Source organism: Tenrec ecaudatus, chromosome 2, assembly GCF_050624435.1.
Source record: "Tenrec ecaudatus isolate mTenEca1 chromosome 2, mTenEca1.hap1, whole genome shotgun sequence".
Classification (NCBI taxonomy): domain Eukaryota; kingdom Metazoa; phylum Chordata; class Mammalia; order Afrosoricida; family Tenrecidae; genus Tenrec; species Tenrec ecaudatus.
Genome location: NC_134531.1, coordinates 159,396,285 through 159,409,129, shown reverse-complemented (window position 1 = coordinate 159,409,129; position 12,845 = coordinate 159,396,285). Strand labels below are relative to the sequence as shown.

The 12,845-nt window shown below is 54.4% G+C and overlaps 1 protein-coding gene across 5 annotated transcripts in view; it reads right to left on the bottom strand.

Moving 5' to 3' along the window:
• The window catches only part of NDST1 (N-deacetylase and N-sulfotransferase 1), a 70,739-nt gene extending 61,460 nt beyond the window's left edge, over window positions 1–9,279 (bottom strand). For 2 of the 5 annotated variants that reach the window (XM_075541809.1, XM_075541813.1), the window contains exon 1: window positions 8,810–9,279. The gene's annotated coding sequence lies outside the window, so the exon portion shown is untranslated. Of the gene's footprint in view, window positions 1–7,456; window positions 7,506–8,425; window positions 8,504–8,809 lie in introns of those variants that run through there. The other 3 variants (XM_075541811.1, XM_075541814.1, XM_075541812.1) reach the window with 3 other exon arrangements.
• Between the last annotated feature and the right edge of the window lie 3,566 nt (window positions 9,280–12,845).

Genomic DNA, 12,845 nt, shown 5'->3' with positions numbered 1-12,845 from the left:
GCAGTTTATCACATTTACCTGCTTCACAAGTCACCCGGGTAAAGAAACTGCAAATCAGGTACTTCACATCTATATGAAAATTGTATTTGTCTACGTGCAGAGACCAGTCCTGTGACAACACTGGCAATATGTCCGTGCATTGTAAAGGCACGCAAGAGAAAGTTTCATAACGAGGTGAATATGCCTTGTGACCCACCACGTGCTATCCAGTCACTGATGTAGGGCATCATTGTCAACAAGCAGCTGGCGTTTTCCCTCCTGTTCAGTTACTCTACACCTCTTCTTGCCACCTCTACTGTCCAACAAGCAGTTCTTGAAACCAATTTAGGCAATGCCTGAGTATTAAAATGTCTAGTACACTGCCAAGAGCATGTGGTAGCAATGCATGCAATCCTGCAACCGTACACTTAAGATTCTAGATGGCCTGGAAAAGACTGCTGGAGACCAGACACAAAAAGCAGCTAACAAAGGGGAAGCGGAAAACGTCGCCAACAAGATGCAGACACTGGAGTATGGACTGATGTTGGCTCTGTGGAGCAAATGTGTCGCAGAGTCTTCATCGGATGAGTGGGATTTTTCAGAAGTAACCTTAAAGCCATGCAAAGATCTGGACCAGTCATACACAGAGCATTCGGACCACGGGAGAGAAGGTTTTGAAAACACAACAGAGCAAACCCGCCACGTCCTGATGATCACGCAGTTCTCCATCACAGACTCATTAGAAAGAAACACGTACACTCCGGGGATGCTCCCGAAGTATCACTGAGTGCCGGGGATCAATTCTTCATAACCACATCCTACACCATCACTGGCACACTGAGATCTCGCAGGAGGATAGATGTGTATGAAGTCCTTTCAAATAGATTTTCCTTCTAAAACAATTTGGATCTACCTAGTAAATGGAGGAAGGCTTCCAGCAGGCTCGTCCTGATAACATAAACGCACACCATTATGGAGAAGTGAGCAACATTGTCTATTCTTCCATGAAAACTAAGATTACAGATTCAGGAAAGACAAATCTGCCCCGGGTAGGAATGGATGGCTCCATAGAAGCTAGACCAGGATGCATATTTTCCAAAGTTGAAGGTGCCGATGGCACACACATGGCTGGTCCTAATTTTAATGCCTACCAACTGCCCAACAGAAGGCTCCATGATGACAGAGACCACGACTCCAGGCCTTGACTCATGATCCTTACGGCGTGTGGAGTAGACCCTGTCCAGTGGTTTAACTGCGCGACACAAGCATTGCAGAATGCGTAAGAGCAAAGGGCAGAGAGGAAGGTGTTTAATGTATACCCTGCCAGAGACGGGAAAATCAAATGTAGTCATTTGTTGTCCTACTTGGTTTCTCATCAGGCCAGGTCTTTTGTGATGTGTTTTCATTGGATTGTTTAGAATTATGGCGTTTACTGTACAGCAGGCACCCAAACTGAGAGATGAGCCATTTAAAGTTAAAAAAAAAAGTTTTAAAAACACAACGATGGTCCATTTTCCATTGTCGGAGTTTAGCAGTTTACACTGATTGCTAGACAACTAAGTTCAGAATTCATTTTCTTTGTTGTAGAATCTGTGGAGTTACTCTTTTTCTAGAACATGGGGTTTGTAGTGAACATCTTATCCCCAAATCCACTAAAAGTGCTAATAATCCAGTCCCTCTCACGTCACGAAACTGGCACAGCATAGACCACTTTTGTGTTCAGTTGCTAATAATTTAAACCAAAAACCTAAACTCACTGCCACTGAGTCCATTCCTGCTCATGGCGACCCAGTGGGACAGGGCAGAGCGCCCTTGTGGGTTTCCAAGACTATCAATCTCCACAGGAGTAGAAAGCCCCGTCGGTCGCTCTCCCTCCAAGCAGATGCTGGTTCCCCTCCTTATCCGCTAATAACATAATCACATTTAAAAAGCAGTTGCATCACGCGTAGCTAAAACACACAGATATACATATGTGTACATTACACATACCTCCACTGGAGCGTGTGAGTAAGCAAGGAGGAGGCACCACAGATCATCTGTGTTGAGACCTCAGGCGACTTAATTTGGCTCTAGAGAGAATATGCAATCATTTTGCACCAATGAAGGAACCAAACACATGTCCACATTCCCTTAAGTAGGAAGTAGCCAGGCAGGGATTTGAACCCAGATCGGCTGGCTTCAGAGCCTAAAAGTCCAACTTCTGCACTGCCTAGATCTCCTTGTTAACTGCCCCAAGTCTAGCCTAGGTCACCCCTCCCCGTCACTGTCCCAGGCCACAGGGAGGCTTGCCAGGAGTCTAGAGATATCGATCCCTGGTGATAAGGGCAGCCTTGGGACAGTCCAGCGGGGCCTCCGAACCAGGCCACTGTGTCCAATGCAATCTTCAGACCTCGCTCAGCGAGGACACAGGGAGAAAGCTGAGCCTATGGAACTTGAGCGCATTAACGTTGCTGAAAGGGGAGAGGAAAGTTGCGTAAGAAGCAGGAAATCCTGTCGGGCCTCCTGGAGGAGGCCAGTATCGCCACCACCCCGGCGAGTTTACGTTCAAACCCAGACTCACTGCCAGCCAGTCTATTCCAGCTCGAAGCACGCCGGGTAGGAAAAAGCAGAACTGTCCCTGTGGGTTTCCAAGGCAGTCAATCTGTGTGGGAGAAGAAATCCTCAGCGTTCGCCCACATAGGTGCTGGTGGGTTTGAACTGCTGACCTTAAGGTTAGCGGCAGCCCATAGTGTAACCGACGACACCACAGGACCTCCCGGAGTTTACTAGTGGGGGAGGCATGCTTGAAAAAGGAGAGTGAAGCTGGAGGCACAGGGAATCCAGGGTGGATGATACCTTCAGGACCAGGGGTATGAAGAGCAATACTGGGAGAGTAGAGGGTGAGTGGGTTGGAAAGGGGGAACCGATTACAAGGATCCACATGTGACCTCCTCCCTGGGGGATGGACAACAAAAAAGGGGGTGAAGGGAGATGCCGGATAGGGCAAGATATGACAAAATAATAATCTATAAATTATCAAGGGCTCATGAGGGAGGGGGGAGCGGGGAGGGAGGGGGAAAAAAAGAGGACCTGATGCAAAGGGCTGAAGTGGAGAGCAAATGCTTTGAAAATGATGAGGGCAAAGAATGTACGGATGTGCTTTATATAATTGATGTATGTATATGTGTGGATTGTGATAAGAGTTGTATGAGCCCCTAATAAAATGTTAAAAAAAATCATCCAACTACCAAAAAAAGAAAAAGGAGAGTGAGAGTGCTTGCACAACTCAAAGGACGGAATTCATGCCACTGAGTTGTACACGTAGAAACCTCTGAACTGGGGTAGGTTATGCTATGTTTGTATTCTCTGCAAACACAACAAAAGCAAAATTGTTTTGGTTTTGTTTTTTAAAGAAGAGTGATAGCTAGATGTGAACTCAGGACGTTATGGTCTCCTAAACCCCAGGGACCAACATGAGTCCAAACCAGCCTCCTTCCAGAGCTCAGAGCTCAGGAGGAGGACAGGTCTTGGAGTTCAAAGCCAGGCCCCCTGTGCAAGGAAAAGAGCTTTGGGGCTGTGTGAAAGGAGTGGTCCTGGCACTGCGCACTGGAGGGGCAGGGTCTTGGGGATGGTGATGGAGCGCAGCACCCTCTAGAGGAGTAGAGCTGGGGAGGCAGATGAGGACCCCCAGGGAGTAGAAAAGAGGCCGCCCTGCTTGAGTGTGTGTGGGGGGGGAACTGTGGGGGTCATGAAGCAGGGAGGGGAAGGAAAGATGGGGTGCACTAGTGCTCAGTGAATGTCCCGTGGAGATGCACATTCAAATAGTCGATGAAGCCAACCTGTTTCAGGAAACCAGGCAAATGAGAAGGAAAGGGCCAGGAGACAGCCTGGCACAAAGTGCCCCGGAGAGAGGAGCTTGGGAACCTTCTGCCATGCCTTTGCCAACGTCTGCCCCACCATGTGCATCCCTCCCACGAACTCCACACCACCGGATCGATGCTGAGGGACAGGGCTGCATACCAGCCCCACAGGAAGGAGAAAGCACCTTTGCTGGTGGGTCCCACCTCCTCGCTTACAAACTGGAATACCAATCAGCTCCCTCTACCTTCGCCCCTACTGACTCAGCCGGATTTCGTCATGGTCAAGGATAGAGTGAGTGGGATGGATGCAGAAGGTCAACTCCTCTATGAAACAACCGTCCCCAGCAGCCCAGGCTCTGGCCACCAATCCAGTCTCCCCAAGGGGCCCCTCGAAGGAGGGCCAGACGGAGTGTACCCAGAGGTCAAGGAGGGTCCAGCATCCGTGGAATTTCCCAAGCCTCGCCTCGCAGGCAGGGACATCCCAGAAAGGCTATGAGGAAATCAGGGTGAGGGCCTGAGCCACTCAAATGCCGGGGTTCCCAGTATGGAAGGGGAACTGAGAACGGTCCCCTGAGCCTGACCCTGCTGAGACATGCCTTCTGCACCCATGTCAACTCACCAGTCTCTTTGCATATCTTCATCAATGGGGCCCTCACCTCCACCCATGGGCAGCTGATTTCCCTTTAAGCTTCAGAGCTCAAAAGGCAGGACTATGCCCTCTGCACAAATGGCCCTTCAAGGCTTGACACTGTACTGCCTCCTAAAACTCCTTTCCCAAACCTCAGGCCACCTTTGATGACCAAGGCAGCTGTAGAACCAGACGGCGTCCTTCTTCTCTGTGCCACTGCCTGAGCCAGTCAGCAGAGCTGACCAGGAGAAGCACCATGCGAGCTGGCCTCACTCCTGCCAGCCCTGCCCCCATCTTTGGCCAGGTGGCCAGAGAGCAGCAGCACAAGACAGCAGAAACAGCCCAGGCCGGGGGCAGGCGAGCCTGGGTTCAAATCCAGCTCTGTAAGTGATTCAACCTCTGAGCCTCCATGCCCCCACTGAAAATGGGTGGGGGTGGTACCAACCCCTTTGCAAGAGTATTGTGCGGTTTCAATGGGGTATCTGTACAGGGCCTGGCACAGCGCCTGGCACAAGGCACAGTAACAGGCCACAACCCTCCGTCCTCCACCAACTACAGAGAAAAATCCAAGCTCCTCGGCAGCGCACTCACTGCAGCCTCCCCCTGGCTCATTCCTGATGCCCTGTTGCCCGTCCTCTCAAACCCGTCCTCCACCCTGTGGACCTCGCCCACCAGCCCACCTTCCCAAGCCCACCCAGCACTGCTCACCTCCTGCTCACAGCCATCACTCAGACCCTCGTTGGCTCCCCGCCCTCAGGCCAACAGCCTTCCCAGGGCAGCCACCAGAACCTCACCCATTCTGTTCCCCCTGGCCACCCCGGCCATAGTCATTTTTCCATACATATTTAACAAATTACCCGAACATTCCATTTCAAGTCAAGAATGTCCAAGTCCTCCAAACAGTCCAGATATTTGAAGCCATACCCAAAACTATATTTCTAGCCAGCAGAAGTCAACCTGTCTCTAGGGACTGAAAGGCCTGGCTTGACCAGTACCAAAGACAGGTCATACGGGTCCAAAGCTTAAAGTAGAGAGAGCTGTGGGCTGTGCAGACCAGAGCCCATCTCCAAGTTTCTTGGCCCATGCGTTAATGATCTCGACAACATCTTGACTTGTAATCGTAAGTGTTCCTTGATTACCCCTTGTGACGGGAGGCTCGCTGTCTATCTTGTCTTGCCTGTGACTCCCTCCCTCCCTTTATCTGTTGAGTCTCCCACCGAAATCTCCTCCTGTCCTAACTAAAAGAAAGAAGCTCTCATGCCTCGGGATCTCCTTCAGCTTTTCAGTCCCCTCACTTAATCACTTACTTTTCTGCTGTCGGGTTAACAATGGAGTTTGATTCAGAGCGACCTCATATGACAGAGTAGAACTGCCCCTACAGGATTTTCTAGGCCCTGGTGGAGTGCAGGTGTCCTCAAACTACAGCCCGTGGGCCCCATGTGGCCCGCTGAGGACATTTATCCGGCCCGTCAGGTGGTTTTTTTTTTTTTTTGCCCCGTTTGCTTCTTTACTTCAACATACGATATGTGCAATGTGCATAGAAATTTGTTCACAGTTTGTTTTTTTTAACTATAGTCCGGCCCTCTAACAGGTCTGAGGGACAGTGAACTGACCCTTTTAAAAAAGTTTGAGGACCCCTGGCGTGCTGGTTTTGCAATGGCATGCTAAGCAAGGTCAGCAGTTCAGAACCACCAGCCAGCTCCAGGAGAGAAAGATGAGGCTTTCTACTCCAAGAGTCATGATCTCAGAAACACAGACAGTTTCACCCAGACCTATAGGGTGGCCGTGAGCCAGCATCATCCCGATGAGTGGGTGAGTTTGTTTTTTGATTTGTTAAATCGTTACAAAAGCAAACCACCAGGCCTTTCAACCACGAAGTCGCTGGATGGATTCGAACTGCCGGCCACCCTGTTAGCAGCGGAGAGCGTAGGCATTACAGCACCAGGTGCCTTCCTACTTCTCGGAGTCCAGCTAGCTAGAGGTATCCCCGCTCTTATTATGACATGCTGACAGTGAACTCTGAGCCCAGAGGGACTTCTATTCCTAGGGTCCAGGAAAACTCTACAGGCCCTGTGAACCAGAGGCAGTGCAGTAAACAGCCTTGCCAACAGCGAGGGGAGTAGTGCATAAATGGCCCCCCAACTTCTTTCCTTGTCTACCATGCTCTCCCCTACATTTCAAGATGCCATTTACTATACTGCAATTTGTCTCTCATTGTTTAAATGACTCCAGGCCCCCATCACCTCCCGGAAAGACTCAGACAGCCTGGATGCAAAGGGCAGTGGAAGCCTGGGCCACCCTGTACGTCCACTCTCGAGGTATTGCCTGAGGATCAACAGAGTGCCTGGCAGGCTGTGCAAGGCTCAGGAATTCTGTAGCCCCATGTGTGTTTTGTTAGGATCCTGCAATCTGGGCATTGCTCAAAGTTCACACATCCTATCCCCATTACTGTCATCAAGAACCTCTGGGGCTGGGCCACCCAGAGGTGGGACCCCTAACCAACCCAGCCCCTTAGCTTAGCAATGAGGACCTTGCTGATGGTGGCCAATTGGGAGCAAAGAAATCTTGGATGGAAATCCCCTGACTCTGGGTTTCCCATGTGTCCAAGGGCAATTTCTCTGCCCCACCTCTGCCCCCTGCTGATCTGAAAGTATCCTGGTCTGAATGGGCAGAGAAGACTGCTGGGTGCTGGGGAGAGACCACTGGACAAAGCTCCCAGCTGTCCCCAATCTGAGCAGGGAAATGAGCTCTGTGAAGCCACAAGGAGAGTCCTCCTGCCAGATACCCAGCCTGGCGCCAGAACCTGTACCATGACAGAGCCCCAGGTTCAAGTCCCACCGGGGCCAGGGCACAGAAACCTCACCAGGAGCCAGACAGGGCAGAAGTCAGGTCTGGGCAATGAGGCAGGGGTGGGGGCAGGTGTCCTAATCTCAACTGAAAACGAAACTGTCTTGTAGGGCTCTGTGGTTAGAAGAGGGTGCCACCTCTCAGCTCCACCACGTCTACCTACCTGACCTTGGGCTTGACCAGCTGTACAGCTCAGTTTCCCCCTCTGTGTCCTGTGGTCAAGAATGAGGTGGGAGGATTCAATGAGATCATGCCTGAAAGCAATTTAACCCAGTGGCCTGCCATCCCAGACACAGTCAGTACTTGTTGAATGTAAACATGCCACCATTTTCCAAGGCACGCGCCAGCTGTTTGTTCACAGATACCGGATCCCCCTACATTACAGGTGAGGAAACTGAGGCTCCGGGAAGGCAAGCAACCAACCCAAGGTCACATGACACCCAGAAGCGCCATCTGTATCTCCGAGGGACAATACTACCCCGGGCTTTGGGGCTGGGGGGACGGGAAGGGGCTCCTTTTAGAAGCACTGGAGCTGATGGGCATAGGGCTGTATCCTTTGGGCCTGGCACGCCGGGGTAATGGGATCTGGGTAGGGGATGCACGGCTGGCCCTCCGGGTTCCCAGGTCCCACGGCACCCCATCCTAGGCATTAAGCGCAGCGATCAACAGGGGGACTCGCTGCGCCCGAGAATCGGCGAGGGAGGGAAGTTGGAAATCAGGCCGCTCTAGCCTGGAGAAAACCGGTCCGGCGGCCTTACCCTACCGAAGCTGGGACCCGGTCTCTAACCCCCTCCCTCGCCAGACAAAAGTTTCCCCTGTTCGGGCGCCGGGGAGAGGGAGGGGGAGGGGGCATTCCTCGTGAGTGACATTATCCGTGACCTACAGCTGCCGCGCTGCCCTCGCTCAACCTCAGCCTGCCCGCGGCCCCGGCCCCGCGCGGCCCCCCACCCTTTTGTCTCCCACCCCCGCGCGCAGGGCCCTGGACTCCGCCCGCCCTCCCCGCGCCCGCCCGGCGCCCGCCCGCACTAAACTTGCGCCGGCAGCGCCCGGGCCCCGCGCGGCCTGCACGCGCGGCCCGGGCCCCGCCGGCTCGGCGGCTGGACTGGCCGGCCGCAGCCCTCCGGCCTCTTACCTGCCGCGGCTCGGCCACCCCGGAGGAGGCGCTTGCCAGCCCGACGCCGGACGCCCGGCTCTCCCGGCCGTGCGCGCGCCGCGGGGCTCGGGCCGCGCCGGGATTAACCCCTTCCCGGCCGCCTTCCGCCGCTCCACCCCCGCTGCACGCCGCCGCCGCCGCTCCGCCTCCCGCCCCGCTGCCCCCCACCCTACCTCCCGGTGCCCAGCCCCCGCCGCGGCCCCGGCACTGCGCTCACCCCTCTGCCGGGGGGCTCGCCCTGAAGACGGGAAGTTGGGACGCACGACCTCGCTCCCCCGGGCTCGCGGGGCACAAAGGGGCGTACCCGCGCGCCCAGAGCCCCCCAGCCCGCTTCCCCGTAGCCCCTCCGGCCCGGGCGCCTACCTCCCCCGGCCCAGCCGCTGGGAACCGGGCTCGATCCTGCGATGGCGCGTGCGTGCCGCGCGGAGGTCCGCTCCCGAGGCCCGAGCGGCCGGCTGGCGTGCCGCGAGCGCCCCGGGGCGGGACCGGGCGCTGCTCTCGGGGCTGCGTTTCTCCGCTTCCACCCGGATTCTCCCTCGGCTCTCCCGGCCGACTCGGTGCTGCTCGGCGACCACGTGACGCGGCTGCCTTTGACCCCTCTCTCGGAGGGGGTAGGGGGCGGGGGTGTCAGATGCTGCACCCGAGAGGACCCGGGGCGGCCGCCCGGAGTCCCGGAGGCAGTGACCCCCGGGAAACAAAGCCCTAGGGAAACCAACAAGTTATTCGGGGTCGGAGAGAGAGAGAGCAGCGCCGGGGGGGTCGGAAGAGGCAGCCGAGGGGAGGAGGGAAACAAAGACCCGGGCCCGCGGGATCTGCAAGGGCCCTGGCCTGGGCCCAGGGGAGCCTCCAGGCTCTGCCACCAGCAGGCTGTGACAGCCCTTCAGGGCCTCCCCAGGCAGCTCCTGACCAACCAGGTGCCTGCCAGAGTGACCCTTCCTGGGCAGGCCTCCCCCTCCCCCCATCCTTGCCCCGACTCTGGCGCAGGCCCCCACTCCCAACTTATTTCCCTCATAGTGATTATCTGGATCATTTCCTAGTTTCATTGTTGATTAGAATGACATCGTCCCCCAACAAGTTGTTCCCAGCTGAACCCCCAGCACCCGGTACAGTGGAGGCAGATGAAGCAGGGATTGACCTTGGGCAGGCAGGTCTTTTCTCCAGCCCAGCCTGTTGCCTCTTTCCTGGTTCTCCATCTGCAGCCTCAAGGACCCTGCCCCTTAGGTGAGGATTCCGGAACAGCGAGGCCCAGAGAATCCAGGAGGTTTATAGGAGTCTTGTATGTAGCTGGGGAGAAGCGCTCATTCAGTCACCGCAGTCTTGTCACCGATGTTGGGGTGGATCCCAGGCTCCTAACTCCCCGCTATGCCTGCGTGACTTCTTTGAATGAAATACAGCCAGACAGGACTGAGCCTAAGGAAGGTGACCAGGAATGCAAACAGGATTTCTCAAAGGCAGATTGACTTCCTGGGCCACACTCCAGCCACCCCACCAGTTTGGTAAAGGAAGTCAAGTTCTCTGGGAATTTTGTGTTCCTAAGGTCAATATTTAAAGATTCTGGAAATGGCCTGGATCTTGCGCCCGTTAAAAAGCCCTTGACCAGTGTTGCCCAAAGTGGCCAATACCGCCCCCTGGGGGGCACTAGAGCAATAGGGGGCTTGCAAAAGCAGATGCCTACACTTTATCCTGGATTATAGGTTATAGTACAAATGTTTTTAATCGCCTGGGGGTGGGGGGTGCATTGAAGTAATTTTCTCTCTTTTTTTCCAGGAAGCGGGTGATGGTAAGCCAAGTAAGTTTGGGAACCCATGTCCTGGACTATTTCCTCACACCATGGGTTTAGCTTCAGAAGGCCACTCCATCCATGAGGCCCTGTGAGCTTCCCAGGGGCAGCACTGTGCCCCTGGTGAGGGAATGCTGGGCTGAGAGCCGTGGATTTGCACCCTCAGGAAATGCCCAGGCTGTGTGGAGGTGACCTGCATGTCGCTACTGGCTCTAGACCTGCTGGTGCTAAAGGGCAGCTGCAGGTCCCTAGCCCTTGGGGTTCAGAAGGCCATGTGTGTCTCTCTGCCTCCATTCCCCTTCCATGAGAAGAAGCGGAACAGGCTGAGGGTGGTTGGGGGGAAAGAGCCCAAATTCTGGGTGGGTTCCAGGTGGGAAGCGGCAGTCTCAACAGAGGGCAACAGAGAAAGGGTTTAGGGAGGGCCGAGTATGGCCATTGGGGTGGGTAAGGGAGGCCAGGATTGAGTGGTCTAGACAAGCAGAAAGGGTTAGGAAAGATTTGGGATGACCTTGTGTGATAGGTTTATTGTGCCAACTAGGCTTCCATAGGACCATGTGGGAGGAGTTTAATCAGCTCACAGCTTGATTGGAGTGCCACCGAGATAAATGGCTTTCTAAGGCCAGCTCCCTCCCCTCTTTCTCCCTGGTGATAGGACCAGTGCACTGCTGGCTGAGTTAGCCCTTTGCCTCCACCAAGTGCTGGGCTATTGTGGGGCAAGGCAACCCGTGGATCCTGTCGCCTTGCCTTGTGTGCGTGCATGCTTTGCTGGAGCTTGAGACCTACTTCATGCTTCTTGAGGATCATGACATGGGACGCTACTGGCCTCTGCTCCGCCTCAACTTCTCATCTTCCTGCAGTTGCTGCCCCACCCTGCCTGTCTTGCCTGAGGGCAGACTCTCCTGTCTGCTCCCTTGACCTGGCACCGGAAGCCCTTGTGAGTTTAAGGACCTTCGGTATATTAACTGTTCCACAAAAGTGAGTCAAACTGAGCCTTCTGTACTGCTGTGTGGACTAATTAGCTGTTAGAGTCCTTCTCGCTCTGTAAACCTATCCACATATATAAATAATCGTAAATGTTCTGGTTTTGTTTCTCTAGAGAACTCTGCCTAACACAGCTTGTGTGGGCACCTTCACAGGCTGAATTTCATTCAGAGGGATGAGAAGGTTGTCTGCAGGTTGTGACAGAGGCCTGGGCGGGGGGGGGGGGGGGGGGGGGGGGGGGGGGAGGAGAGGCAGGACTAGAGGCAAAGAGGACATATCTAGTGGGAACTCCAGGAGGTGGGGTGACTGCCCATCTCTGACTTCTCTTCCCACTCTTCTCCAATCTTCAGAGTTGCTGTTCACTAAGAGGGACCCAGAGCCTTTCAGTCACTGTCCCCCAAAGGCTTAGCAGGAGGAGCCAGCCAGGCCTCCCCCAGGGGCTGGCCTTTGGGGGAAGCTGAGCACCTGCAGTGCTCACCACTGTCTAGCATCCCGTGGTTCTGAGGAAGACTGCCTCTGGGAGACCCAACTCCCCCATCCCCTCAGGACCAGTCACCTCTCCCAGGGCTCTGAGGCCTTCTCTGTACTGACCACTCCCCTATCGAGTGAGTCTCCCTTCTCAGCCCAAGAGGCCTCTCACTGCCCACTTGACACTGCTTGGCTGCCCCAAGGTCACCTCCAAGGCCAATGCTGAAATCCTCCTCTTCCCAGCAGGCCTGCTTCTCCCCTCCGCCTGTGTGCCCAGTCCACGGCTGGTCCAGAACAGCACACATCCTGCCCTCACCTCCCATTGGTTTTGCCTCTGTTTTATAGCCCGACTGCATTTCTTCACCATCTTCGCCATGGCCACTCCTGTCTAAGCCGCCAGCGCCTCGATCCTGACCTCTAAACTGGTCTCTGTCCTGCCAGCGTCACACCTCTGCTGTTATCTCACCATGCCTGCTTTCTGTTTGAAAACACTGATCTCAGCACACATGGCCTGCTTCGCTGTCCAGCTCATCTCTGCCTTGTCCTAAAGGAGCACCCCATCCTCCCGGTTTCCCGTTTCTCTGTTGAGCGTGCATCTGGACTGGAAACCCCCAAATCCATTTGCAGGGTCCACATGTGGACTAAGCCTCTGGTGGCGCCACGCTGACCACAGTCAAGGAATGTGACTAGCCTGGTGAGGAGACAAGGACATTTTGGACTCGATTATGGCAAATGGGGTTATGTTAAAATGTAGCATCTTATCAGCTCCCTTTTGGCCCATTTTTAAGTTGTTTCAGTTTTGTTTCTCCTTAAGGGGGGCGGGGGGATGGAAATAGGCCTGCTTGGAGCCTCTCGGGGAATCCCATCTGACCACAGACCAAGGTTGTGCACAGCCTTGCTCTCCTGCAGACTGCGCTGCAAAGTGGATGGTAGCAGAAGTAGTGAGGTTAAAATGTAACACCTTATCATTTGCTCTCCCTTTCCATCCACTTGAATTGGTTCAGCTTTCTTTTTTTTTTTTTTTTAATATTTTCCGTTTTTTCAATCGAGGTTTTTCTCTTTTCCTTTGTTATTGTTAGTTTTGGTTTGGATATGTTTCCTATATGTGAGATCCAGGCTAGGTCATTTTAGAGAGAGTGACTGGATTAATGGTTTCTGGCGGTGTGGCAG